General features: G+C 35.3%; 2 protein-coding genes and 2 long non-coding RNA genes across 5 annotated transcripts in view; 3 read left to right on the forward strand and 1 right to left on the reverse strand.

The window, feature by feature from the left end:
- The window catches only part of LOC136026623 (GTP-binding protein 1-like), a 203,890-nt gene that overhangs the window by 51,106 nt on the left and 124,814 nt on the right, over nucleotides 1-27,970 (forward strand). The window lies entirely within an intron of this gene.
- LOC136026621 (integrator complex subunit 11-like) overlaps nucleotides 1-27,970 on the reverse strand; it is a 144,163-nt gene that overhangs the window by 3,529 nt on the left and 112,664 nt on the right. The gene's annotated exons all lie outside the window — the stretch shown is intronic.
- LOC136026628 (uncharacterized) lies at nucleotides 8,203-12,180 on the forward strand. The gene is made up of 2 exons (XR_010617357.1): nucleotides 8,203-8,255; nucleotides 11,850-12,180. It is a non-coding gene; the product is annotated as an uncharacterized LOC136026628 (long non-coding RNA).
- LOC136026616 (uncharacterized) lies at nucleotides 16,964-27,934 on the forward strand. Its single transcript, XR_010617349.1, has 3 exons — nucleotides 16,964-17,019; nucleotides 19,961-20,117; nucleotides 27,492-27,934. It is a non-coding gene; the product is annotated as an uncharacterized LOC136026616 (long non-coding RNA).

Here is a 27,970-nt window from a genome sequence, read left to right on the forward strand (position 1 = left end):
TTGTTCAGCATAGTTGAAAGGTCCAGAAATTATGTCTGAAGATGACAACCTTTCCCACGACCCTTAGGGCAAGGGTTGTTAGTTATGCACTGGGGATATCTAATGTTTTCATGGAAAGGGTAGTTGCATAAACTTTGGAGAGGGCTCACTAGATTCCAAATTGTAAAAAAATGTAAATCAAAAGCTGTAGTGCCCATTTTAACACTCAAAGTGATCTGAGGAAAACTAGCCCTCACAAACATATTCAATCAAATTGTGATATAGCCAATTTGTCAACAATTGCCGAAAACCATATAATAATGCCTTCGGGGTGGACACAATCCTCCAGAGCCAAGGTTAAGGGTCGTAAGCTATGCCTAGGTACATAAGGTCTGCTGCTGCTCCTAGTCCAACTGCTATTACTATTAATACTACAATTAGTAGAACAAATACTACTACAACAACTAGGATTGCAACTATGTCTAGAGACATAAAGGTAAATGCCTCAAGGTTTTTTTTGGGAGGGGGATGAATTTAAACACAACACAGTGTTTGTATACAGGTTGTCAAAAGAGCATAACAGCAGTATCTTAGGAATAATTTGGTGTGTGAAATTGAAACTAAAAGGGCTTGTGGTGGGGGATGTTGAACTAACCAAAATAAAATATTTATATCCTATTGGTCAACTTCAAGTCATAGCAATACTACTACTACTACTGCTACTAATAACTCACTGCAGCACCAAGCCGCCTGAGGCCAACACAGCTACGCACGCTCCTCCTCCAACCTAATCTATTTAAAGCCTCCCTCTTTATACCCTCCCAGGAAGTTCCCATTTCCTTTAAATCCTTATTTAAGACATCCTCCCAACCCAGACAAGGACGACCTGCTTTCCGTGTAGCCCCAGACGGTTGGCCAAAAAGGACAATCTTCGGTAATCTGTCATCCTTCATCCGTAGAACGTGGCCTAGCCATCTCAACCTTTCTTTCATTATAGCCCCAGAAAGCGGGATTGAACCACACTTTTCGTACAACCTACTGTTTGAAATACGGTCAGTCAGCCGGGTACCCAGAACAATCCGTAGGCAATTTCTCTGAAAAAACATGCTTCAGAGCCATATTTGACCACTGTCATCACTGTAGCTTCCAATATTCTAATCTTGGTTTGTAGGCTTATCTTTCTATTCTTCCAAACTTTTTTTAACTGTGAAAAAACACCCTGAGCTTTAGCTATTCTACTTTTAACATCTTCACTGCTCCCACCATCTTTACTAATAATACTACCAAGGTAACTGAAGCTCCCAACCTGATCAATCTTTTCGTTACCTAAGGTCACCTGTTCATCTTCACTTATTCCTAACCTTAGTGACTTAGTCTTCTTAACATTAATTTTCAAGCCAATTTTAGCACCCTGAACTCGTAAAACCTCTAAAAATTCATTCATTTTGCTCACACTTTCATCTAATATGCTTAAATCATCAGCATAATCTAAGTCCAGGAGCGTTCTTCCTCCCCATTTGATTCCATGGTCTCCAATTGCCTTTCCTGTGCTCCTTAAGACGAAGTCCATCAAAATGATCCATATAAAGGGGGATAGAACACAACCCTGCTTAACTCCTGATTTAATACAAAACCAGTTGCTAACCTCATTTCCTACCTTAACCGCAGCAGTATTATTCTCGTACATAGCGCAAATCACTTTAATGTATTTTTCTGGTATACCATATAACGATAAGACCTTTTTTAACGCTGTTCTATCAACAGAATCGAAAGCTTGCTCATAATCGATAAAACTAAGGACCAAAGGTGTTTGACAACGAAGGGACTTCTCAATTATTAACTTAAGAGTGAAAACATGGTCGACACATCCTCTACCTTTTCTAAAACCGCATTGTTCTTCCCTTAAAACTTTGTCTACAGCATGTCTCAGTCTAAAAAGTATCATATTACTCAGTAATTTCCTACCTACAGAGACCAGACTAATGCCTCGATAATTCCGACATTCACTCTTGTCACCTTTCTTATACAGTGGTTTAATTAAGGTTTTCCTAAAATCATTGGGTACTTCCCCTTTTTCAAAAATCATGTTCATAATCTTCAGTAGCTTATTCCTAACCTCAGAGCCACCATATTTAAGGAACTCATTAATCATACTATCAGCACCTGGGGCCTTATTATTTTTTAATCCTTCTAGTACTGTCGCTAATTCTTCCTCACTAAACAAATCTTCCTTCACATCCAAGGTATCACAAACTTTTTCATTTTCATCTATATCTTTTCCTGCAACTGTATCTCGGTTTAGCACATTCTCAAAGTGTTCCACCCATCTTTCTTTAACTTTTTCCTTATCACTAATTGTGGCCCCATTTCTATCTTTAACTGGGACTAGTCCGGATCGGCTACTCCCTTTCAATTTATTAACATGCCAGTATAATATTTTACTATTATGCCGTCTAGCCGCATCTTCCAGATCCTCAGCAATTTTATCCATCGCCTCCATTTCACATCTCCTTAGTTCATATTTTAATGCTTTCTCCACTTTCTTTACATTCCTTTTGTTTTCATACGACCTATCGCTCAGATAATTCTTATACAAACCCCTTCTACTCTCTATTAAACCTAAAGCTTTTTCACTAATATTCCTAGTTGCTGTCTTAGCACTCTTCCCTAGGACACCATCAGCAACTTCACAAATTGTTTTTCTGAAATTATTCCATCCATCTTCCACATTGTCAAATTTTAAACCCTCAAGTTTAGTACTCAACTGTTCCTGGAATTTTTTTTCTCAAATTTTCATCCTGAAGTCTACCAACATCATAACTTTCCGGGAGGGAGTTACTCTTCCGAAATTTCAGCTTTAAATTAACCTTAGACACTACTAGATGGTGATCTTTACTTTTAACATCAATAACGGCACTCCTATACACCCTAGTATCTTGTATTGATCCTGCTAGTCTTCTGTTTACAATAACATAATCAATAAGGTTTGCTGTCTTACCATCACGTGAATACCATGTCAACTTATGGGCCATTTTGTGACCAAACACCGTATTGGTTATAACTAGGTTGTTATACCTACAAAATTGCAAAAGCCTATAGCCATTACTGTTTTCTTTTCCTACACCAAAATTACCTAGGCTAGGATACCATCTATCCCTATTTCTACCAACCTGGGCATTAAAATCTCCTAGCAAAAACACCATATTTCTACCTGGTACCCTGTCTATTTGCTCCTGTAACTGTAAGTAAAATTCATCTGAGTCACTAGTATCTCCATCAGTTGGTTCAATGGGGGCATATACTACTATAACTGATACCCTAAACTTTTTAGTCATAAAATGAGCAATTAGTATTCTATTATTAATACCTTCCCAGCCTAAACAAGACTTGGCAGCTTCCTTATTCATCATGAGCCCTACTCCCTGTCTATGTACCCCATCCTTCCTTCCTGAGTAAACAAATTCTATGTCACCTAATTTCATGCTTCCTACCCCTGGGATATGAGTTTCTGAAACTCCTAATAAATCCAGTTCAAACCGTCTGAATTCGTCAGTCAAAATGTCGATGCGATAGTCATTTTTTAACGTCGTAACATTCCAAGTTCCAATTTTCATGTTCTTTAAATCTTTGAAATTATTTTGGCCTCAAGAAAAGCAGTGATCCCGGATACCAGTGCAGGATGGGGACCAACATATCTTCTCAAGTCTACACCGAAGCGCTTAAGCCGGCTTAGAACCGGACAGCAAGAAGTCCCTGGGACCTCCAGTAAGTTGGAGGCTTTGTGCAATCCTGGGCCCTTCTTGGTCACAACATGGTTTTCAGCACTTGGCGATGCTCTTCTATCAACAAGAGTCGAAATCCTGCACAGACAGTCCCAAGCCTATTACCTCCGACTCATTATATATTCATGCCTACAAATATTATGCTACTACGGGGAGGCAGCCCATAGTAGATAAATCAGCTAGGAAGAGGTTTTTCAGCCCGAAAACGCCCATCAAAACGAACCAAGCCCAGAAAATTATCCAATAATCAGAATCCCGTACGAGTGCTGTGTTGTTTACTAGGCTATAATTTCCTCGAGGGGCGCCACTCCTCAAGTGGGAAAAATTAACCGCAACTGAATCACCATGCAACTAAACTGTGCAACTGAAACCTCTTGTATCTGAATCATTGTGCAACTGAATCACTGAATTCAGTTTTTCAGTATTCTAAAAATATGAGGCAACATCAATCGGTTAGAAATTTTACATGGTCAACACTCTTGGAATTGTTAGTTTCTTAAAGTCATGATATAAACGCCAGCCAGAACCATTCATAAAAAAGCTTTGTTTTATTTATGCAACAAAGAAGAAGACCCGATCTCACAAACTATTAAAGCTGATTTATTTTTTAATTTTTTTCAGATGAATCAGACCTTTCTGGACGTTAAGTAATAAACATATGTGTTGAAAATATTTGACCTTTGTGAATCTAGATAACGAATTTTGATAGGATGTCTTTGAAGAGAATGCGGCTAGAAAAGAACATGGGAAGGGGACTTGTTCCACTCCAGCCTTTTTTCAACATTCCTTCAACATGCCCCGAAAGTCTAAACTTCATACCCTTGGGTTTATACCCTCAGCTGTTCTAGATATATTGCAAATACTTTGTCTTGTAAAACTGAATAAAACTGTTGCAGTTGATACATCAGCCACTGTAGATATTGCTGGTATTTCCTTTTCACAACCAATAAAGGAAAAAATATGTTTTGACTGTGTTTCGCATTCTTCTAACATTTCCCTAAGGTTTGACCTTAATGCTCCAATACTTTTTTTTATTTATAGGATGAAATATGCCCCCTTTTCTCGATAAAGAAAAAAAAAACACCTTGTATGTTAACAATATGTAACTTCCATAACCAACAGCCTATGCACCAGGGGCTAGGGGGTAGTGAACCCTGGAGGCATAGCTAATTAGCCTTTGAAGTGTTTTTAAATAAAATGGTCATCTCAAAATTATTGATCAGATGTATTTAGGGAAAAAGAGAGTGGATGTGGAAGCCCTTCGGTCACTTTTAACTCTGAAAAAGTACATTGGAACTTTTGATTTCCCATCGAATAAGCATCCCCCCCCCAAAAAAAAAAAATTCATACGCAAATCTTTTCTATAAACACCTAGCCCTTGCTCCAGGAGCTTCTAATGGGATTGTTAACCCCAGAGGCATGGTTATTTGACTTTCAGACTATTTTGAAAAAATGATTTTTTTATATTTTGATCGGATTAATTTGAAGGGAGAGTGGTAGTTAAGAGGGAGAGTCTGATTATCCTCTGGTTACCTATGATTCTCCAAATTGAACTTGGAATTCAATTTCTAATGGAATGAGCCTTCTCCAAAGTAAAACCATCCCTTCTATAAACACTTTAAATTTTAACAATGGATAACTTGCAATAACATACAGCCCTTGCCCCGAGAACTATACTTTTTTTTGTTAATCGGATTTATTAATCATGTTTTACTATTCGATGGGAAATTGAAAGTTTCAGTGCCCTCTTGAAAAATCAGAAGTGATTCCAGGGCAACCAGCCCTCACCCCCCCCCTCCAGAGAAATAATTCCAGGGGAAAATAACAGCAGAAATACCGCATCACGAAAAATACCCCCCTGGAAAATGCATTCCCGTGAGAAATCCCCCCACCCGGGAAATACCCCTTGTGGTTTGTTGATATCCAATCACTTTCGATTTATAAAAGAAAGACTAAAATGCCTGGGGATTATAAGAAATTTTCTACCTCCTTCCTCTCGTCTCTCCCTTAGAGTTAATTTTATGTTTACCCGAAGGCTCAGTCAGAGCTGAGACATTTTGGCATTAAAATGCATTCTTTAAGGTATCTCTCTCTCCCTGGTTACAAAAGAATCAGAGAACCCCATTGCAGAAATTCAAGTACCTTTTTCAGTTTTATAATTTGCCCCTTGCTTACAGAGTGTTTTTTATTGGGAAACATACGGATATTTTTTGCGTTCGAGTTTTTTGAGGGGGGGGGAGAGTTTCCGGAGGATTTTCGAAGAGAAAAATTTTGCATGGAGGGAGGGGTCGAAACTTACACATAAATTCCTCTTTTTCACTTTCCTTACAACTTCTCAACTAAAGTAAAAAATAACAGAACTCAAATATAATCTTCAAACTTAGAAAACCATATTCTCTGCGAGGATGTATTTTCCAGGGAAGGGTTTTTCCATGGGAGAGGGAGGGGCGGAGTAAACGCCTCGATCCTTAGACAATGACAGGGCAAAGAGAACCCCCATTAAAAGACATAAAAGAGGAGAAATAAATCAGGCTTTAAGAATTTGTGATGTCTGATTTTTTTTTTGTGACAACAAAACAGAGTTTTTTTTACTAATCATCTTGACAGGTATTTACATCATGACTTTAAAAAGCAAATAATTCCAACAAGGCTAAACATGTAAAGATTCTAACTTGTGTTTTACCCCATGTAAGGAGGCTTATTTAAATGGGATTGAGTTGCATTTAAATACACAGCAAAGCAATATATTTTCACTACTGGGCAATGATTATCAATGCATGCATTTATCATTGTTTTTACAAAATATTTCACAGAAATAAATCCAATTTTATGCACAAAAATTTCTTTACTTAAGTTCCAAAAAGGGCCATGGTAGATGTACTTGGATAAAACTGAGTACACAATATGAAATTTACTCACAACAGGTAGACAATGACAATCCCAACCAAACCGTTGTTAAACATGATATCCATTTTGATGTGCATAGCGCGTAACTACATCCTTAATCGTCCCAGCTAATATGTGTCCATAGTGAGGTAGCCCAGTCGTGAAAGGAGGACCATCATAAAATGTATAACTAAAAAAATGTACTTTTATTGATAAGATACTGATTTATTCAACTGATTACTCAATTCAACTTTAAAATGATCAGATATTCTGTAAAAATTAATCACAATCAGTAATGCCAAATGACAAATTTCAAACTAAAGGATGACATCAGCTAAAAAAATAATAATTAGGTTTGCAAATAGACTTGGCATTTTTAAAGCCCAAAAATCCAGCTTCAAACAACAAAAATTACTATTAGTGAAAAATATTAAACCTAAAACAAATATAAATTAAAATCAATGATAAGGTAGAACTTAAAAATAAAAAAAAAGTAAAGGATTGCTCTGAAGCGCGCAGTAGAGCGCTAAAAAAGCCAGTAAAGCACAAAACAGGAGCGCCTATCCCATGTAACACCAAAATAGGCAAACATATAATTTAGAGTATTAAAAGTCCAAAGATAACAAACAGCAGCTTGAGTCTGCTCGTCAAAGCGCCAATTTGCGCGCTCAGAAGCACGCAAAAACCGACTTGATACCCATAGCTTTAACCATTTTAATTCAAATATGGGGGGGAGGATTAATGCCAGGTTTGCTTCTCACTCAATTGGACTATCTGTCTTGGCTTTTTCTACAATTAGCCATGACTTGATGTCCACAACTATTTCATTTTAATTTGCAATTATTTTCAAATGAACTAACATTATTTTTTGTAGAATCCTTACAAGGGTGAGGGGGGGGATTAATACCAATTGAACTATCTGTCTTAGCTTTTTCTACAATTAGCCATGACTTGGTGCACACAAACATTCCATTTTAATTCAAATATTTATACCATAAGCTACCAGTGTTGATGTGGTTAATTGTTCATCAACACAAAACTCCCTGGTTTATTCTATCCAGACTGGTTTCCAACAGATTTATAAATCTGACTTGGAGTAAAACATGGTGTATGAATGGTGGGTATTACTATTACCAAAAACCAAGGACTCTATAATTAAATTCTAGCTGCCAGTCTGCAGCCCATGTTTGAATTTTGGATAAATCTGATTGTATACTAAGCAGTTATTTGGTCCAAAATTTTTTTAAATATCAATACAAAGAACCATAATGTATTCTGCTTGTTTGTCAATCTCATTTATGTGAATGAAAAATATAGTAGGACCCTGAACTATACTCTGTAGTACCCCACTGACAAGCTCATATGGACTTTGAGAAAAGCTTCTCACCATTATAGGTGAAGAGTTGGAGTTAGTGCACACAATTTAAGATTAAATACATTTTCCACTCAGCAAAATCTGTATGGGATGAATTTGAACATTTTTGAGGGACCTTGTCAAAGGCCTTGGCAAGGTCTAAAAGAATCAATCCCACTTGGACACTTGTCAAGAAGGCTTGACAACAGTGTCAAAAAGCTAGGCTCAGCCAAATGTTTGGCAGGAAACACTTTGTAAGAAATCTATTTTGTAAAAATTATATAATTTATAAACATTGATTGATCAAGATTAAGTTAAATGAAAAAATTCAAAATAAATCCACAAAAGTGGATTGAACATTTTTAAGTTGAAAACATCAAATCCAACAGAAGATCCATGCCAAAAAAAAGAGAAATAGTTTTGAATTTTTGGTCTAACACTTATGGATTATAGAACTTTAACAAAATGGTTCTTAGAATGAAATAGTAAGTTTGAAACTAATGTTTTAACCCTTTCTATACTGAAATTTTATAGAAAGAAATGATCATTTTCAAGGGTAAAAAAATGCTCACAACAGAATTTCCAAGAAAAGCAATTAGACTAGGCTATTATAAGCCTGTTCAAAAAAAGTGTATCTAATAGTATGTTCACTTCATTTGTTGGTGAATAATATGAACTGCTCAATATTTACAAAAAAAAACTAGCCCTTTCCTAGAAGCCTATTATACTCCATATAAACAATATCTACTGACTTCAAAGTTGTTCACCTTGACATGACAAAAAGAGGGTTGATATAATAACAACTCTACCTAGATTTCTTGCTAGTGGTTTTTTGGCTTCTGTTAATATTTGAGTCATAATTGATTTTCTAGCAAATCTTAGTCTAATCTTTATCAATGAGTCTATAGTGTCCACCTGAACTGTTGTTTCTGATAAGCCATTCCACAGTAGCACTTATCTAGCAGATTTTTAGGCCTATTGCTTTCTTTTTCAAGACCATGTAAGATAGAATTGTCTTTTCTGTGGCCTCTAATGCAGGGAAAGAGAGGAGTGGTTGGCTAAACACTTGTTTCACCAGACCTACCTATGAGCAGCATACCTTCATATCCTACAAGTCATCACCACCTTATTCCACTGGCAATTGTGAGTTAGAACATTTTTTTCTGGCTAGTTTCTTTACATGACCTAAGCTATAGGCTTTTGAGACCATAGGAGAGGGGCTTGGTAAATCAAACCCTGAAAATAAGCAATCTAAACATCCTATGTGTTACTTTGGTCTCTGTCTGAAGATGACCAACACTAGATCTGGTAAGATTCTAGTCAATTGACTTCTTGCTATCTTGGAAAGGGTTTAGGCTAGAAAAATGAAACTTTCAGGAATGAATCTACAGGCTAAAGTATGTCCCAGGAAGGTATTTTAAACACCCATCTCCACTCCTTCTCCTTCTAGAGGGCCCTGAAATTTGCCTATATGACCAGTCTATACCTAGTTATGAAGCTGAAAACAATTTTGTAGTAATTCAATTAAGCAGAAGATCTACTTTGCAAGGTTTCAATTTTATAACACACATATTTTTAAAGGTCAGGGCCCTCTAGAGGGAGAAGGAGTGGAGGTAGTAGCTTCAAAATACCTTCCTGGGACATACTTTAGTCTGTTGATTCATCCCTGAAATTTTCATTTTCCTAACCAAAACCCTTTCTGAAATGGCAAGTCAATTAACTAGAATTTTACCCTAGATCTTAACCGAATGAGATTCTTGCAACCTAGGAGATTTTAGACAACACAGAATAGCCTACCCAAATTTTGTTTTGATGGCATCTCAACTATTTCTTTCAGGAACCACCGTTTTTTCAAATTTAAATTTTGTGCTGATAAAATAATAATAAATAATAATAATTTATTTATAACCCACAAAACACATTAAACTTTGGAGTAAACACACAAAAAAAAGAAAAAAACAAGACAAAAAACATAACAAACATGCAACTTTCCATGCAATACGCGATAATTTCTCACTACAAAGCTGGTATTCGTTGTGCGACAATCTGTGAGACTTACCATATTTTGTTTTGATAATTAATTCGAAGTGATCCATTAGAAATTGTCTTTTCTAAATATTAATCAAGAAAATTGTTTAGATTTGATACAACAACAAGCACTTCAGTTTATACTGACCTCAATACGGGGGTATCTTTTCTCTCCAGAAAGCCCACTGAGAGCCCAAATTGTTCTACCAAAACCTTAGCATTACTGACAGAGGAACATTCTCCTCGGCTTGAAAAAAAAAATTCTAAGAACAAGTGTCAATGAAAAACAGCTTATAGTATGGCTTGCTGTAATTTGCTGCTGCTGAATTTAGCTCCAAAAAAGCAGGGGCATATACCTCTGCTTTATACCCTGTCATTGGCATTATGCCAAATTTGCCGAATATACGAAAAGTATTGAAAATCCTAATAATCATGATATTTTTAGCCGACAGGCCAAATCCCTTCCTGTGTCAACATGCCTGAATATAAACCTAATATCTGTAGTTATTTGTTTTGATTTTACTATATTTCGTTTTTATATAACTAGGTACTTAGGTTTTAGCCCCTGGACTTCGCATCTCCCCTCTAATTTTGATGTCATAACGATTGTTCTTTTAACTTTTTGCATTTTTAAATAATTTTTCTATTGTTAACTCCTTTCACCCACAAAAGTACAATATTATGCTAGAAACATGAATCAAATTTCATACGATAAAAATATAAAATACTGCTGTCATAATTTACAAATATGTACCGTGAAGATAGTTTATATAATATTCTTGGTTTTATTAATCTAAGCTTTTACCCTCTCCTCACCCTCCTTGTCAAGGTTTCTACAATGATTCCTGTAGTTTCGTGAATAATTAAATTTTGAATAATTTTAATTATAATTAATTATAATTTTTAATAATTTTACTAGTTTTAGTCACATCTATCAGACATAAATAAAATAGAATAGAATAGGTTTTATTTGCACAATCTCTCGTAGTCATAAAACTAAATGGCGCTTGTGCTTACAAAAGAAAAGGATTAAACCAAACGACAAAAAAAATCAGAAGACAAACAGGATAAAATCAACAATTGTTATTCTTTGATACAAAGAAAGGGATGAATGAGTTGGAAAAACGAACTGTGCGTGAAGGAGGTGCTGCTAATCTGTCAATTTTCTTCGACCTAGTACTTCGATGTTTCACTAAAACTGATGGTAGTATCGATCTGTATTTATCACTTCTTTACAAGGACCAAACTGAGACGACGCTCTTGAAGAGAGGGAATTTGTAAAGTGGATAGTGCTAACTTATATTCGGTAAAAGCATCGCACAATATAACTTTGACTGCTCTTTTTTGTATTGATTCAAGATGGTCACTTAGGTAAATAGTGTTATAGTAAATAGTAAATAGTGTTATATGTAAAGTTAAAACAGTAAAAAAACTTTAGCGCAAAGAGCAGGGCTTTGATGAGGGAGCAGCCTCTTTCATATACGAAATAATTTCTGTTTGTTTTTATTTTTAATGTCACTCCTTACTTATAGTTGAAAAAAACTTTTTTTTTGTATCTAATTTCTGAACGTTTTTGAAATAATGCATGTTTTGATTTTGGCTCTCCGCAGATGAATAATTAAAATGAAATTTGCTTATTTATTTTTTGCCTAAATGTCTTTCTCATAGTTTTGATCGATTGATTTTGAGAACAAAAGGAGTGGGGTGGAGGCCTAATTGCCCTTCAATTTTTTGGTTACTTAAAAAGGCAGCTAGAACTTATAATTTTTTACGAACGTTTTTATTGGCAAAAGATATACGTAACTTACGAATTATTCTAGGTATGTAAACTACAATGATACATATACAACGACAAAGAAAGAAAAAGCTTAGTCCAAGCTACCTACGTCAAAAAGGCGAATGATTGCCATAACTCACATAGAAATGTATTCACTTTAGCACCAATGTTTCCTGTATCCAGTGATTTGAAATAGGGAGGATGTAGCTAGATGTTACAATTAGATTCTAAAAGTATAAAAACAAGCACCTGTTAAATTGTTTGCTTAGATTTTTGATATGTCACAATACAAGCAAAGCCAAATACTGTGTTTAATGATCTTTAAATCATTGTTTTTTTGTTATCTTGTGCAATAAATCGTTACTGTGTCTCAATTTTACTGCCAAAATATCTGTTTGTAGGGTCAGGTCAGCAGGTCGCTATCTCTAGTACCCATCGTAAATCAATAAATAAAATAAATGGCATTATAGTATCTCCCTACATATAAAGAAAGGTAGTCATCAATACTTTCTAGCAGAAATTAATGTTTTTAATTAGCTGGCTCTTGAGAGGATGGGGTGCGGGGTAACACACCAACGGAACCCACGCAAAATTACCGTTATTCTTATGACTACAAATAACTGGTTCTCGAAGGTAGGGGTGTGGGCGTGGGGTAACCAGACCCATGGAGATTTTTACCCTATTTTCTTCTACGTATACTAATGACTTATGCTTTCTCAGACTTCATGACTTATACATTTCATTATGATTAACCTAACTTCACTTCTCGAGTGTGTTCAGTATAAGAACACAGGTACCTTTTCTTTGACTGTCCGTGCGTGACAGAATATGAAACAACTGCAAGAAGCTTTTTTTTTCAAGATATTATAGAGGCAGCCGGAACGGAATGGCTAGATGAGCCCACCCAAACTAAGAGACTCAGATCACAGGCTCTTCTCAATTTCGAAGAATTTAACCCTTTTCAAGATTATTTCTAACCATCATGTAGCTTTCTATGCGACAATTTATCAACTGCCTTTAAACTTAAGGGGAACACATGGACACCAAAAGCTTATCTATAATATCGGACAATCTATTAAACCCTTAAGTTATTTGGAGTTTTACTGGCATTACGGAGGGACAATCAACCAACTAAATGACGAGAAAACTTCTCAAGACAATAGTTAAAAATGGGTTTTCTAATTGGCGCCCTGTCTTAAGCCTCTTTTCTTGTTTAGTACCACATCTTTTTTTCAACTTATCTTTCAACAAAAGAAAATGACCTATGAAATAATTCTGTATACACCATTGGCAGAATTCTCCCTGAGATCTTTAAAATTTTAACCACCACTTGTTGGGTAAACAGAATATATTGGGGATGCATAAGCATTACCTTTAGAAATAAATACAAACGTATAATTCATCTTGCACTTAACTTTCAGTTACGCCCATGCAAAAGGCAAACCCATTAACCACACCCAGTCTGTCGATCCCAATCGCATGTCATTATCTTTTCGATCCCAAGTCATTGATTTTGTTTTCATAAGAAGAAAATCACTTCTGGGGGAAAGTTAAACTCCGCTTTGTTTCCTATTGTGTCCTTGAACTATTAATTTCAATGTCTGAGGCATTTCGTTAATCTATTGGTTGCGGTGACTTTGCAAACAATTGAAGTGAATCGTCATATCACTTATCAGCTTCCGTAGACTTATAATAAAACTGTATTCTGTTCTTCGTTACCAGAGTAACGGATGTAAATGGATGCAAAGTTGGGACAGCAGCTTGCTCATTTCTTTACACTTGACACTCAAAGATATCCAAGAACTGGTTTGCGAAAGGACAGGTTAGGTGCTCACAAAATAAATAAAGTAATTAGACCATACATTCATGTATGCGAGGCATCCACTTGGTCATTGCTTTTTATGGCCTTAAGGCCGCGATAAAATGAACTTGAAAACCTGAGCTTCAAAATTGAAATTCGGGTGGACTTCTGTCTTTCAATTCTCTATAGACCTTCGATTGTCAAAAGCCCTTCAAATAGCACTTATCCATTGGCTGAAATAGCAGGTTAATTATACCAGTTTGTCAATTTGGTCTCTTGGGGTATCTCAAACGATTCTTTCTGGCAAAAATTTGTAAAAATTTCAGGTAGCTGAAAATATTCTTTGGGACTGTTGGAAAACAGGAAAATACATCAAAAAATAGCTGCAGTCACCTTACAGGTTATTGTTTTCTGCTCATGATAGTACCAATTTTGTTCTAAAAGCAATATTCTCCATAGAGTACATTTGTGAGATAGAGCTAGACACTGTCTGAGATTCCTAAGAAAATAGAGGAAAAAAAGCATAGTCCTAGCAAACATTTTGTAGCATCTTCAAGAAGCTACGGCCTGATATTAAAAGATGTATCTTCCACCAACGAATACTTGAGTACTTTTTAAATATAAATTTTCAATTTTAAAATGGGATTTTCGAGTTCCATCAGTTCACTTAATCATGGCCTTAAGCTGCTCTACTGAGAAAGCATAAGTCATTAGTATACGTAGAAGAAAATAGGGTAAAAATCCCCATGGGTTTGGTTACCCCACGCCCACACCCCTACCTTCGAGAACCAGTTATTTGTAGTCATAAGAATAACGGTAATTTTGCGTGTGTTCCGTTAGTGTGTTACCCCGCACCCCATCCTCTCAAGAGCCAGGTAATTAAAAACATTAACTTTTGCTAGAAAGTGCTGATGACTACCTTTCTTTATATGTAGGGAGATACTATAATGTCATTTATTTTATTTATTGATTTCCATTGGTACCAGAGATAGCGACCCGCTGACCTGATCCTACAAACAGATATTTCGGCTGTAAAATTGAGACACAGTAACGATTTATTTCACAAGGAAACAAAAAAAACAATGATTTAAAGATCATTAAACACAGTATTTGGCTTTGCTTGTATTGTGACATATCAAAAATCTAAGCAAACAATTTAACAGGTGCTTGTTTTTATACTTTTAGAATCTAATTTTAACATCTAGCTACATCCTCCCTATTTCAAATCACTGGATACAAGAAACTCTGGTGCTAAAGTGAATACATTTCTATGTGAGTTATGAAAATCATTCGCCTTTTTGACGTAGGTAGCTTGGACTAAGCTCTTTTTTTCTTTGTCGTTGTATATGTATCATTGTAGTTTACATACCTAGAATAATTCGTAAGTTACGTATATCTTTTACTAATAAAAACGTTCGTAAAAAATTATAAGTTCTAGCTGCCTTTTTAGGTAACCAAAAAATTGAGGGGCAATTAGGCCTCCTCCACCACTCCTTTTGTTCTCAAAATCAATCGATCAAAACTATGAGAAAGACATTTAGGCAAAAAATAAATAACCAAATTTCATTTTAATTATTCATCTGTGAAGAGCCAAAATCAAAACATGCATTATTTCAAAAACATTCAGAAATTAGATACAGAAAAAAAGTTTTTTTCAACTCTAAGTAAGGAGTGACATTAAAAATAAAAACAAACTGAAATTATTTCGTATATGAAAGAGGCTGCTCCCTCATCTTTTACTGTTTTAACTTTACATATAACACTATTTAGTATTCACTATAACACTATTTACCTAAGTGACCAGCTTGAGTCAATACAAAAAAGAGCAGGCAAAGTAATATTGTGCGATGCTTTTACCGAATATAAGTTAGCACTATCCACTTTACAATTTCCCTCTCTTCAAGAGCGTCGTCTCAGTTTGATCTTTGTAATTGGCCAATATCTTCTCAGAAGTGATAAATACAGATCGATACTACCATCAGTTTTAGTGAAACATCGAAGTACTAGGTCGAAGAAAATTGTCAGATTAGCAGCACCTCCTTCACGCACAGTTCGTTTTTCCAACTCATTCATCCCATTCTTTGTATCAAAGAATAACAATTGTTGATTTTATCCTAATTGGCTTCTGATTTTTTTGTCGTTTGATTTAATCTTTTTTTTTGTAAGCACAAGCGCCATTTAGTTTTATGACTATGAGAGATTGTGCAAGCAAAACCTATTCATTTCTTTTGTATTTATGTTTGATAGTTGTGACTAAAATTAGTAAAATTATAAAAAATTATAATTAATTATAATTAAAATTATTCAAAATTTAATTATTCACGAAACTACAGGAATCGTTGTAGTAACCTTGACAAGGAGGGTGAGGAGAGGGTAAATGCTTAGATTACTAAAAGCCATTAATAATAATATTAATAGCCATAATATTATATAAACTATCTTCACGGTACATATTTGTAAATTATGACAGCAGTATTTTATATTTTTATCCTATGAAATTTAATTCATGTTTCTAGCATAATATTGTACTTTTGTGGGTGAAAGGAGTTAACAATAGAAAAATTATTTAAAAATGCAAAAAGTTAAAAGAACAATCGTTATGAAATCAAAATTAAAGGGGAGATACCAAGTCCAGGGGCTAATACCTAAGTACCTAGTTATATAAAACGAAATATAGTAAAATCGAAACAAATAACTACAGATATTAGGTTTATATTCAGGCATGTTGACACTCGAATGGATTTGGCCTGTCGGCTAAAAATATCATGATTATTAGGATTTCCAATACTTTTCGTATATTCGGCAAATTTGGCATTATGCCCATGGCAGGGTATAAAGCAGAGGTATATGCCCCTACTTCTTTGGAGCTAAATTCAGCAGCGGCAAATTACAGCAAGCCATACAATAAGCTGTTTTTCATTGACACTTGTTCTTAGAATTTTTTTTCAAGCCGAGGAGAATGTTCCTCTGTCAGTAATGCTAAGGTTATGGTAGAACAATTTGGGCTCTAAGTGGGCTTTCTGGAGAGAAAAGATACCCTCGTGCTTAGGTCAGTATAAACTAAAGTGCTTGTTGTTGCATCAAATCTAAACAATTTTCTTGATTAATATTTAGAAAAGACAATTTCTAATGGATCACTTCGAATTGCTTATCAAAACAAAATATGGTAAGCCTCACAGATTGTCGCTCAACTAATACCAGCTTTGTAGCGAGAAATTATCGTATATCGCATGGAAAGTTGCATAGAAGTTTAGGATTATTTTTTAGACAATCTCGTGAATCATCAACAAAAGTCATCTTCAGATTAAATATATATCAAACGCTAGGTGCCTCTTTATCAGCATTAAATTTTATTTGGAAAAATGGTGGTTCCTGAAAGAAATAGTTGAGATGCCGTCGAAACAAAGTTTGGGTAGGCTATTCTGTGTTGTCTAAAATCTCCAAGGGTGCAAGAATCTCATTTGGTAAAGATCTAGGGTAAAATTCTAGTTAATTGACTTGCCGTTTCAGAAAGGGCTTAGGTTAGGAAAATGAAAATTTCAGGGATGAATCAACAGACTAAAGTATGTCCCAGGAAGGTATTTTGAAGCAACTACCTCCACTCCTTCTCCCTCTAGAGGGCCCTGACCTTTGATGACCTTTAAAAATATGTGTGTTATAAAAGTGAAACCTTGCAAAGTAGATCTTCTGCTTAATTGAATTAGGCCCACAACAAAATTGTTTTCAGGTTCATAACTAGGTATAGACTGGTCATATAGGCAAATTTCAGGGCCCTCTAGAAGGAGAAAGAGTGGAGATGGGTGCTTTAAAATACCTTCCTGGGACATACTTTAGCCTGTAGATTCATGCCTGAAAGTGTCATTTTTCTAGCCTGAACCCTTTCCAAGATAGCAAGAAGTCAATTGACTAGAATCTTACCAGATCTAGTGTTGGTCATCTTCAGACAGAGACCAAAGTAACACATAGGATGTTTAGATTGCTTTTTTTCAGGGTTTGATTAACCCAGCCCCTCTCCTATGGTCTCAAAAGCCTAGAGCTTAGATCATGTAAAGAAACTAGCCAGAAAAAAATGTTCTAACTCACAATTGCCAGTGAAATAAGGTGATGATGACTTTTAGGATGTGAAGGTATGCTACTCTTAGGTAGGTCTGGTGAAACAAGTGTTTAGCCAACCACTCCTCTCTTTCCCTGCATTAGAGGCCACAGAAAAGACAATTCTATCTTACCTGGTCTTGAAAAAGAAAGCAATAGGACTAAAAATCTGCTAGAGAAGTGCTATGGTGGAATGGGTTGTCAGAAACAACAGTTCAGGTGGACACTATAGACTCATTGATAAAGATCAGACTAAGATTTGCTGGAAGATCAATTTTGACTCAAATATTAACAGAAGCCATAAAACCACTAGCAAGAAATCTAGGTATAGTTGTTATTATATTATCCCTCTTTTTGTCATGTCTATGGAGTATAATAGGTTACTAGGAAAGGGCTAGTTTTTTTTTTTTGTAAATATTGAGCAGTTCATATTATTTACCAACAAATGAAGTGAACATACTATTAGATACACTTTTTTTGAACAGGCTTATAGCCTAGTCTAATTGCTTTTCTTGGAAATTCAGTTGTGAGCCTTTTATTACCCTTGAAAATGATCATTTCTTTCTATGAATTTCAGTATAGAAAGGGTTAAAACATTAGTTTCAAACTTACTATTTCATTCTAAGAACCATTTTGTTAAAGTTCTATAATCCATAAGTGTTAGACCAAAAATTCAAAAATATTTCTCTTTTTTTTGGCATGGATCTTCTGTTGGATTTGATGTTTTCAACTTAAAAATGTTTAATCCACTTTTGTGGATTTATTTTGAATTTTTTTATTTCACTTGATCTTGATCAATCAATGTTTATAAATTATATAATTTTTACAAAATAGATTTCTTACAAAATGTTCCCTGCCAAACATTTGGTTGAGCCTAGCTTTTTGACACTGTTGTCAAGCCTTCTTGACAACAGTGTCCAAGTGGGATTGATTCTTGTAGACCTTGCTAAGGCCTTTGACAAGGTCCCTCATAAATGTTCAAATTCATCCCATACAGATTTTGCTCAGTGGAAAATGTATTTAATCTTAAATTGTGTGCACTAACTCCAACTCTTCACCTATAATGGTGAGAAGCTTTTTTCAAAGTCCATATGAGCTTGTCAGTGGGGTACCACAGAGTATACTTCAGGGTCCTACTACATTTTTCATTCACATAAATGAGATTGACAAACAAGCAGAATACATTATGGTTCTTTGTATTGACATTTAAAAAATTTTTGGACCAAATAACTGCTTAGTATACAATCAGATTTATCCAAAATTCAAACATGGGCTACAGACTGGCAGCTAGAATTTAACTATAGAGTCCTTGGTTTTTGGTAATAGTAATCCCCACCATTCATACACCATGTTTTACTCCAAGTCAGACTTATGAATCTGTTGTAAACCAGTCTGGATAGAATGGACCAGGGAGTTTTGTGTTAATGAATAATCAACCACATCAACACTGGTAGCTTATGGTATAAATATTTGAATTAAAATGGAATATTTGTGTGCACCAAGTCATGGCTAATTGTAGAAAAAGCTAAGACAGATAGTTCAATTGGTATTAATCCCCCCCCCCTCACCCTTGTTAGGATTCTACAAAAAATAATGTTAGTTCATTTGAAAATAATTGCAAATTAAAATGAAATAGTTGTGGACTTCAAGTCATGGCTAATTGTAGAAAAAGCCAAGACAGATAGTCCAATTGAGTGAGAAGCAAACCTGGCATTAATCCTCCCCCCATATTTGAATTAAAATGGAATAGCTATGGGTATCAAGTCAGTTTTTGCATGCTTCTGAGCGCGCAAATTGGCGCTTTGATGAGCAGACTTGAGCTTCTGTTTGTTATCTTCAGACTTTAATACTCTAAATTAAATGTTTGCTTATTTTGGTGTTACATGGGATAGGCGCTCCTGTTTTGTGCTTTACTGGCTTTTTTAGCGCTCTACTGTGCGCTTCAGAGCAATCCTTTACTTTTTTTTATTTTTAAGTTCTACCTTATCATTGATTTTAATTTATATTTGTTTTAGGTTTAATATTTTTCACTAATAGTAATTTTTGTTGTTTGAAGCTGGATTTTTGGGCTTTGAAAATGCCAAGTCTATTTGTAAACCTTATTATTATTTTTTTAGCTGGTGTCATCCTTTTGTTTGAAATTTATCATTTGGCATTACTGATCATGATTATTTTTTGCAGAATATCTGATCATTTAAAAGTTGAATTGAGTAATCAGTTGAATAAATCAGTATCTTATCATTAAAAGTACATTTTTTTAGTTATACATTTTATGATGGTCCTCCTTTCGCGACTGGGCTACCTCACTATGGACACATATTAGCTGGGACGATTAAGGATGTAGTTACGCGCTATGCACATAAAAATGGATATCCTGTTGAACAATGGTTTGGTTGGGATTGTCATGGTCTACCTGTTGTGAGTAAATTTCATATTATGTACTCAGTTTTATCTAAGTACGTCTACTGTGGCCCTTTTTGGAACATAAGTAAAGAAATTTTTGTGTATAAAATTAGATTTTATTTCTGTGAAATATTTTGTAAAAACAATGATAAATGCATGCATTGATAATCATTGCCCAGTAGTGAAAATATATTGCTTTGCTGTGTATTTAAATGCAACTCAATCCCATTTAAATAAGCCTCCTTACATGGGGTAAAACACAAGTTAGAATCTTTACATGTTTAGCCTTGTTGGAATTATTTGCTTTTTAAAGTCATGATGTAAATACCTGTCAAGATGGTTAGTAAAAAGCTCTGTTTTGTTGTCACAAAAAAAATCAGACATGACAAATTCTTAAAGCCTGATTTATTTCTCCTCTTTTATGTCTTTTAATGGGGGTTCTCTTTGCCCTGTCATTGTCTAAGGATCAAGGCGTTTACTCCACCCCTCCCTCTCCCATGGAAAAACCCTTCCCTGGAAAATACATCCTCGCGGAGAATATGGTTTTCTAAGTTTGAAGATTATATTTGAGTTCTGTTATTTTTTACTTTAGTTGAGAAGTTGTAAGGAAAGTGAAAAAGAGGAATTTATGTGTAAGTTTCGACCCCTCCCTCCATGCAAAATTTTTCTCTTGGAGAATCCTCTGGAAACTCTCCCCCCCCCCTCAAAAAACTCGCACGCAAAAAATATCTGTATGCTTCCCAATAAAAAACACTCTGTAAGCAAGAGGCAAATTATAAAACTGAAAAAGGTACTTGAATTTCTGCAATGGGGTTCTCTGATTCTTTTGTAACCAGGGAGAGAGAGATACCTGAAAGGATGCATTTTAATGCCAAAATGTCTCAGCTCTGACTGAGCCTTTGGGTAAACATAAAATTAACTCTAAGGGAGAGACGAGAGGAAGGAGGTAGAAAATATCTTATAATCCCCAGGCATTTTAGTCTTTCTTTTATAAATCGAAAGTGATTGGATATCAACATACCACAAGGGGTATTTCTCGGGTGAGGGGATTTCTCACGGGAATGCATTTTCCAGGGGGGTATTTTTCGTGAGGCGGTATTTTCTGCTGTTATTTTCCCTAGGAATTATTTTTCTGGAGGGGGGGGGGTGAGGGCTGGTTTCCCTGGAATCACTTCTGATTTTTCAAGAGGGCACTGAAACTTTCAATTTCCCATCGAATAATAAAACATGATTAATAAATCCAATTAACCAAAAAAGTCTAGTTTTCGGGGCAAGGGCTGTATGTTATTGCAAGTTATCCATTGTTAAAATTTAAAGTGTTTATAGAAGGGATGGTTTTACTTTGGAGAAGGCTCATTCCATTAGAAATTGAATTCCAAGTTCAATTTGGAGAATCATAGGTAACCAGAGGATAATCAGACTTTCCCTCTTAACCACCACTCTCCCTCCAAATTAATCCAATCAAAATATAAAAAAATAATTTTTTCAAAATAGTCTGAAAGTCAAATCCTGGAGCATTGGACTAGGTGTTTATAGAAAAGATTCGCGTATGAACTTTTTTTGGGGGGGGGGGTGCTTATTTGATGGGAAATCAAAAGTTCCGATGTACTTTTTCAGAGTTAAAAGTGACCGAAGGGCTTCCACAATCTCTCTCTTTTTCCCTAAATACATCTGATCAATAATTTTGAGATGACTATTTTATTTAAAACACTTCAAAGGCTATTTAGCTATGCCTCCAGTGTTCACTAGCCCCTGGTGCATAGGCTGTTGGTTATGGAAGTTATATATTGTTAACATACAATGTGTTTTTTTTTCTTTATCGAGAAAAGGGGGCATATTTCATCCTATAAATAAAAAAAAGTATTGGAGCATTAAGGTCAAACCTTAGGGAAATGTTAGAAGAATGCAAAACACAGTCAAAACATATTTTTTCCTTTATTGGTTGTGAAAAGGAAATACCAGCAATATCTACAGTGGCTGATGTATCAACTGCAACAGTTTTATTCAGTTTTACAAGACAACGTATTTGCAATATATCTAGAACAGCTGAGGGTATAAACCCAAGGGCATGAAGTTTAGACTTTCGGGGCATGTTGAAGGAATGTTGAAAAAAGGGTCGAGTGGAACAAGTGTCCTTCCCATGTTCTTTTCTAGCCACATTCTCCTCAAAGACATCCTATCAAAATTCGTTATCTAGATTCACAAAGGTCAAATATTTTCAACACATATGTTTATTACTTAAAGTCCAGAAAGGTCTGATTCATCTGAAAAAAATTAAAAAATAAATCAGCTTTAATAGTTTGTGAGATTGGGTTTTCTTCTTTTTTGCATAAATAAAACAAAGCTTTTATATGAATGGTTCTGGCTGGCGTTTATATCATGACTTTAAGAAACTAACAATTCCAAGAGTGTTGACCATGTAAAATTTTTAACCCACGGATGTTGCCTCATATTTTTAGAATACTGAAAAACTGAATTCAGTGATTTAGTTGCACAATGATACAGATACAAGAGGTTTCAGTTGCACAGTTTAGTTGCATGGTGATTCAGTTGCACTGTGTTCAATTGCTCGGTGGTTCAGTTGCATGGGGGTTCAGTTACACAGGGTTTAGTTTGATAAGGTTGAGTGACATGGTAAACTTAATACCATGAACTGTTCTGGAAGCATATCTGTTACGTCCTCTTAATAACCTTCGCAGGCTTGATGAGTTTTGGTGTAGTTACATACAGTTTCAATGTCTCTTTTTTTTGCCTTAATTCTCTTATTTTTAGTTGCAGCAGCATTAGTAGTAGCAGTAGAATTAATAGTAGTATCCTGAGCTTTAATGACAGTAGTATTAGTAGAAGCAATTATAATATTAGCTGTAGTATTGCTATGACTTGAAGTAGACCAATAGGATATAAATATTTTATTTTGGTTAGTTCAACATCCCCCACCACAAGCCCTTTTAGTTTCAATTTCACACACCAAATTATTCCTAAGATACTGCTGTTATGCTCTTTTGACAAACTGTATACAAACACTGTGTTGTGTTTAAATTTATCCCCCTCCCAAAAAAATCTTGAGGAATTTATCTTTATGTCTCTAGACATAGTTGCAATGCTAGTTGTTGTAGTAGTGTTTGTGGTACTAATTGTAGTATTAATAGTAATAGCAGTTGGACTAGGAGCAACAGCAGTATTAATATAATGCATTTACAAGTAGTTCAAATAGAATTGGTAGCTGCATTAGTAGTTGTAATAAATATAGCAATTATTGAGGTTTCTATAGTAGCATGGACATATTGCCTTTTGGTCTGAAGATTTTAACCTTTTAGCTTTCTCTGAAAGCCCCAACTTAATAACCAAATCAATTCTTGAGATATGCTCTTTTGGCAATGTGCATGCATATATCATCTTTTAATTTTCTTTGAATTATCTTTTGATATTGTAAATGGAGTGATGTGGTAGTAGAAGTTGCAGCGGTTGCAGGCAAACGTCCCTTTTTGATTCCTGAAAGTTTCAAATGAATATACCCAATCATCCATGAGTTACATCCTTTCACAATCCATGTTAGCATATTGTGTTCTGGTTTTGTTCAACACTTCCCTAAATATTCTCTGAAAGGCTCACCAATATTTTCATTGTATATTTGGAAAATAACATTCATATATGTATACCTTTCTCAATGACGTATACTATATGTTAAGTATGCAAAATTTTCTAACTTAAAGTCCTTAACCTAAATACTAAGAGAAGGTTGACATCTCCAAAGGCAAAATTATTGGACCTTTAAACAATACTAAACAGAATAGTTCTCTTAAAATTTTGATTGAATTTGTTTTAGGAAAAGGTAGGCTTGTTGGGGAGTGAATTGGGGCCCTCTATTCACTTTTACTTTTAAAAAGGGTATCAGATCTTCCAACTTCTAATTAAATAAGCCCCATCCAATCCAAAGTTTATGAGTTCATTCTATAAAGACCTTATGTACCCAGGCATAGCTTACAACCCTTACCCTTGGCTCTGGAGGATTGTGTCCACCCTGAAGGCATTGTTATATTGTCTTCGGCAATTGTCGACAAATTGGCTATATCACAATTTGATTGAATATGTTTGTGGGGGCTAGTTTTCCTCAGATCACTTTGAGTGTTAAAATGGGCACTACAACTTTTGAATTACATTTTTTTTACAATTTGGAATCTAGTGAGCCCTCTCCAAAGCTTATGCAACTACCCTTTCCATGAAAACATTAGATATCCCCAGTGCATAACTAACAACCCTTGCCCTAAGGGTCGTGGGGGGGGGGTTGCCATCTTCAAAGACATAATTTTTTACCTTTCAACTATGCTGAACAAACTATCTATCTCCAAATTTTGATTGGATGTATTTGGCGAAAGATAATCAAGGGGGTGGGGTCTTGTTGCTCTCCAATCCCTTTTGACTATAAAAAATTGGAGCTAGAATTTGCAATTTCCAATTGAATGAGCCCCTTTCGAAGTTTTTGTGACAGGTCCTTCTATGCTCCAGTCTAAAAAAAAACTGGTCTAAATTAAAAGAGAGAGAGGGGGGGGGTACTTGCCCCAAGCCACTTGTTTCTCAGAAAGGGCACTAAAACTACTGATTACCTTGCTAATGAGTCCCCTTCAATATTTATATAACCACCATCTGTATAAAAACTATATGCACCCAGGGCATAACTTTCAATAGGCCTACTTGCTCTGAGAGCTATAGAGGGGGTTGCCATCCTCAAAGAAACAATTTCCAGATGATTCAACTTTGCTAAGCTAAATGACTGTCTCAACGTTTGGATTGAATATGCTTAAGGAAATCATAGGCATGGGGGGGGGGGCTGTTTGACCATCCAATCACTTTTGACTATTAAAACAGGGCAGTAAAACTTGAAATTTCCAATCAAATGAGCCCCTTTAGAAGTTTTTGCTACAACTTCTATAGAAAGTTCTCTCGTCTAAAAAAATAATGTATTTTGCCAATTTATATATTTTAATTTTCTTCTTTTGGTTGCTTTAACTTCTGCCAAATGTTTCCATCCTGTTTTCTCTTTGTCTACATTCACTTTAATATGCTGTTATTATTATTTATTTAAAACCTTTCTTTACACTTAATGAAAATGATGAAGCACAACAAAGAAAAAAAAGCATAAACAAAATAAAATATCACTTTGTATGTATGATGATGTAAGTAGAGCTAAAGAAGTTGGCTCCAAGCTTGTCGTGAAATCTTTTGTTTGTCCTTCTCCATAATTTTTTGCAATGGCTACAAGGAGGTGAGCCCCTCATATGCGTAATAATTTCTGTTTGTTTTAAGTTTTAATGCTGCTCCTCACTTTCAGTTGAAAAACTTTTCATATTAATTTTTTCATTTTTTTAAATAATGTTAGAAAATCCTGCTCCACATTCATTAAATTTCTCTTTCCCCATGAAAAATTTCGTCCATGGAAAGATCCTCCCGCGTAACCCCCCTTCAACTTCTCACCCTCACCAGAAAAATCCTTGTGAAAACGTCTGTACACTTCCCAATATCCATTACTATATGTAAACACTAGTTGAAGTTTGTAACTTGTAACCCCTCCCATGGGGCCCATGAGGGAGTAAGTCGTCCCCCAAAGACATAGTTAAAGGGTTTTTCAACTGTGGTGAATAAAATATCTATCTCAGAATTTTCATCTGGTGACTTCAGGGAAAAAATAAGTATGGGAGGGGGGCTACGTGCCCTCCAATTTTTTCGGTAACTTGAAAAGGATACTAGAACTTTTGATATCCGTTAAATGAGCCATCTCGCGACATTCTAGGACCACTGAGTCGATTCAGGCCTATTAGATTTTTTGTTGATCCAGTGAGGACTGTGTGGATTGACCAAAACTACGCGTAATATCCCCTTTGTTTTTATAGTTCTGTTGAAACTTTTCTGTTGAGGCGTTCTGGCAGAGACAATTGTCTCTTTCACTTTACTGGGGTGGTCCCTTTGTCTAGTTTTAATCCATGTTTCAGCTCTTATCCCGCAACGCCTTGTTCTTTTCTGTCCGTACTGAGTAACGCATCCTGGCGGAGCCCTCAGCGGTCCAAGTTCGTCTAAACGAATTAAGGTAGATGTTGATAATGGTGAAAATGGATGAAGTCTCATGTTAATGAGCGTTTTCATGGTCTGCTGCATCAACAGCGCAATCACCATCTATATGACTGTAGATATTCACAAATGTAGATGGCGCTGATACCCTTCGAAGTGAATAAACTCGTAAATCGCCGATCTTTCGTTCATCACAGGCATGAATACTGCACCAAACAAAGCCAAAAGGGTCAAATCTTTAATTACTTAAATTTTCAGGGAAAGAACACTAGCACTAACAAGCTAATCTAGGCATGGGTTTGAAGCAGCTATTCAACGCTTGCTATGGCATTTGAACAGAATGTTGAACTATGTGTTCGGAATTTTTGCACAACTATTTTTGGCTATTCTATAGTTCTCATCAGTTGCTCATGCACTTCAAAAGGATCCAAACTTATCGTAAATGCCGGTAGGCTAGTCGCTGAAAGTTTCATGTACAAAGAGGCAGAATTAGATACCATTGTTTTCTATTTATTTTTCCTCGCCTACTTTTGTTAAACTTTTTAAAGGACAATATTGAAGAAAATGAAGTAACAAACTTATTATTTGTATAGCAATTCTAGTCTCAAAACAGTTGCCCCGTGGCTGCTGGGCCTTAGTCGCTCCTGAGCCGTTCTTGATAGTGCAAATGCGTCTTTCTTACGACCTTGTTACACGTAGTACATCCTCCTGACTGTCATACAGTTCAGCACCCTTCTCACCATCCCCGAAGACCTGAGTACTAAATTTGATTTCAAAGGATTTCAATAAAAGGGGTACCAGAATTGATAATAAGTAAAATACGCTTTGCTACATATATATGTATATATATATATTGTATAATATATTAGTTCTTCATCACTTTTTCGATGGTTTTATCTCTGTGGGGCTCTTAGAAAATGTAAATTTTTTAAATCACACCTTATCTACCCATGAAAGTTTTTGCCCAGAAAATTTCTTTTCTGCCAAAAACTAATCCATGCTACCCCCGCCCCTCCTTAGGTAGTGCTTATTTTCACATTTAGCATTTATCTTGCATTGACTAATTCAGTTTTAAGGAACACATTTGTATCTGTGCTGTTCCTATATCACAAAATGTTCCAGGAAAGTCTAAAAGGATTTGTCAATAGCAACCATAATTACATGTGAAGAAAAAAGGTCTTGACCAAACATCGCAACCATCTTGAGGTTTTCGCTCTTGTAATGTATTTAGCCAGTCTTCAAAATTTATCCTTCTATAAATATTTTAGTTTCGAAAAACATATTGTCTATTATCTGCAAATGATTGACTTTTCTTTTCTTTTCTAGATAATGAAGTAGCTGGGCAGTAAATTTCGGAACTCTCTGTATAAGCCTGTTCTCTGTTGCATTCGTTTTTTTGTGTATAGACGCTTATTTTTACATAAAAAGACAGTGCAGCAGAACTGGTTTCTTATAATTTTAAAGTTTAAATAAAAAAAACAAGGGTTCTAAACCTCAAGTTAAATAGAATCTCAGTAAAGTTTGCGTACATTTTTTTTGCTCCCCTTTTTATATTTTACTAAAAAAAATAGAACCCTCAAAAATTTTTAACCAATTTTGCTTTAATTTTTTGCTCATCCTTCACCTTACGAATTTACTGCTCATTGAAGCTGTGCAATCATGTGGCCTCTGCTCCTGCCAAAGAACCTCTTCTTGACTCAACATACAACAACATTTTTTTATTTTATATTTTAATATAAAATTAATCAATAAAATATTGTTTCTTTGTATTCTTGCAAACTGCTTGTTGTTCTTAGAGCTAGGGA

Source organism: Artemia franciscana, chromosome 4, assembly GCF_032884065.1.
Source record: "Artemia franciscana chromosome 4, ASM3288406v1, whole genome shotgun sequence".
NCBI lineage: Eukaryota > Metazoa > Arthropoda > Branchiopoda > Anostraca > Artemiidae > Artemia > Artemia franciscana.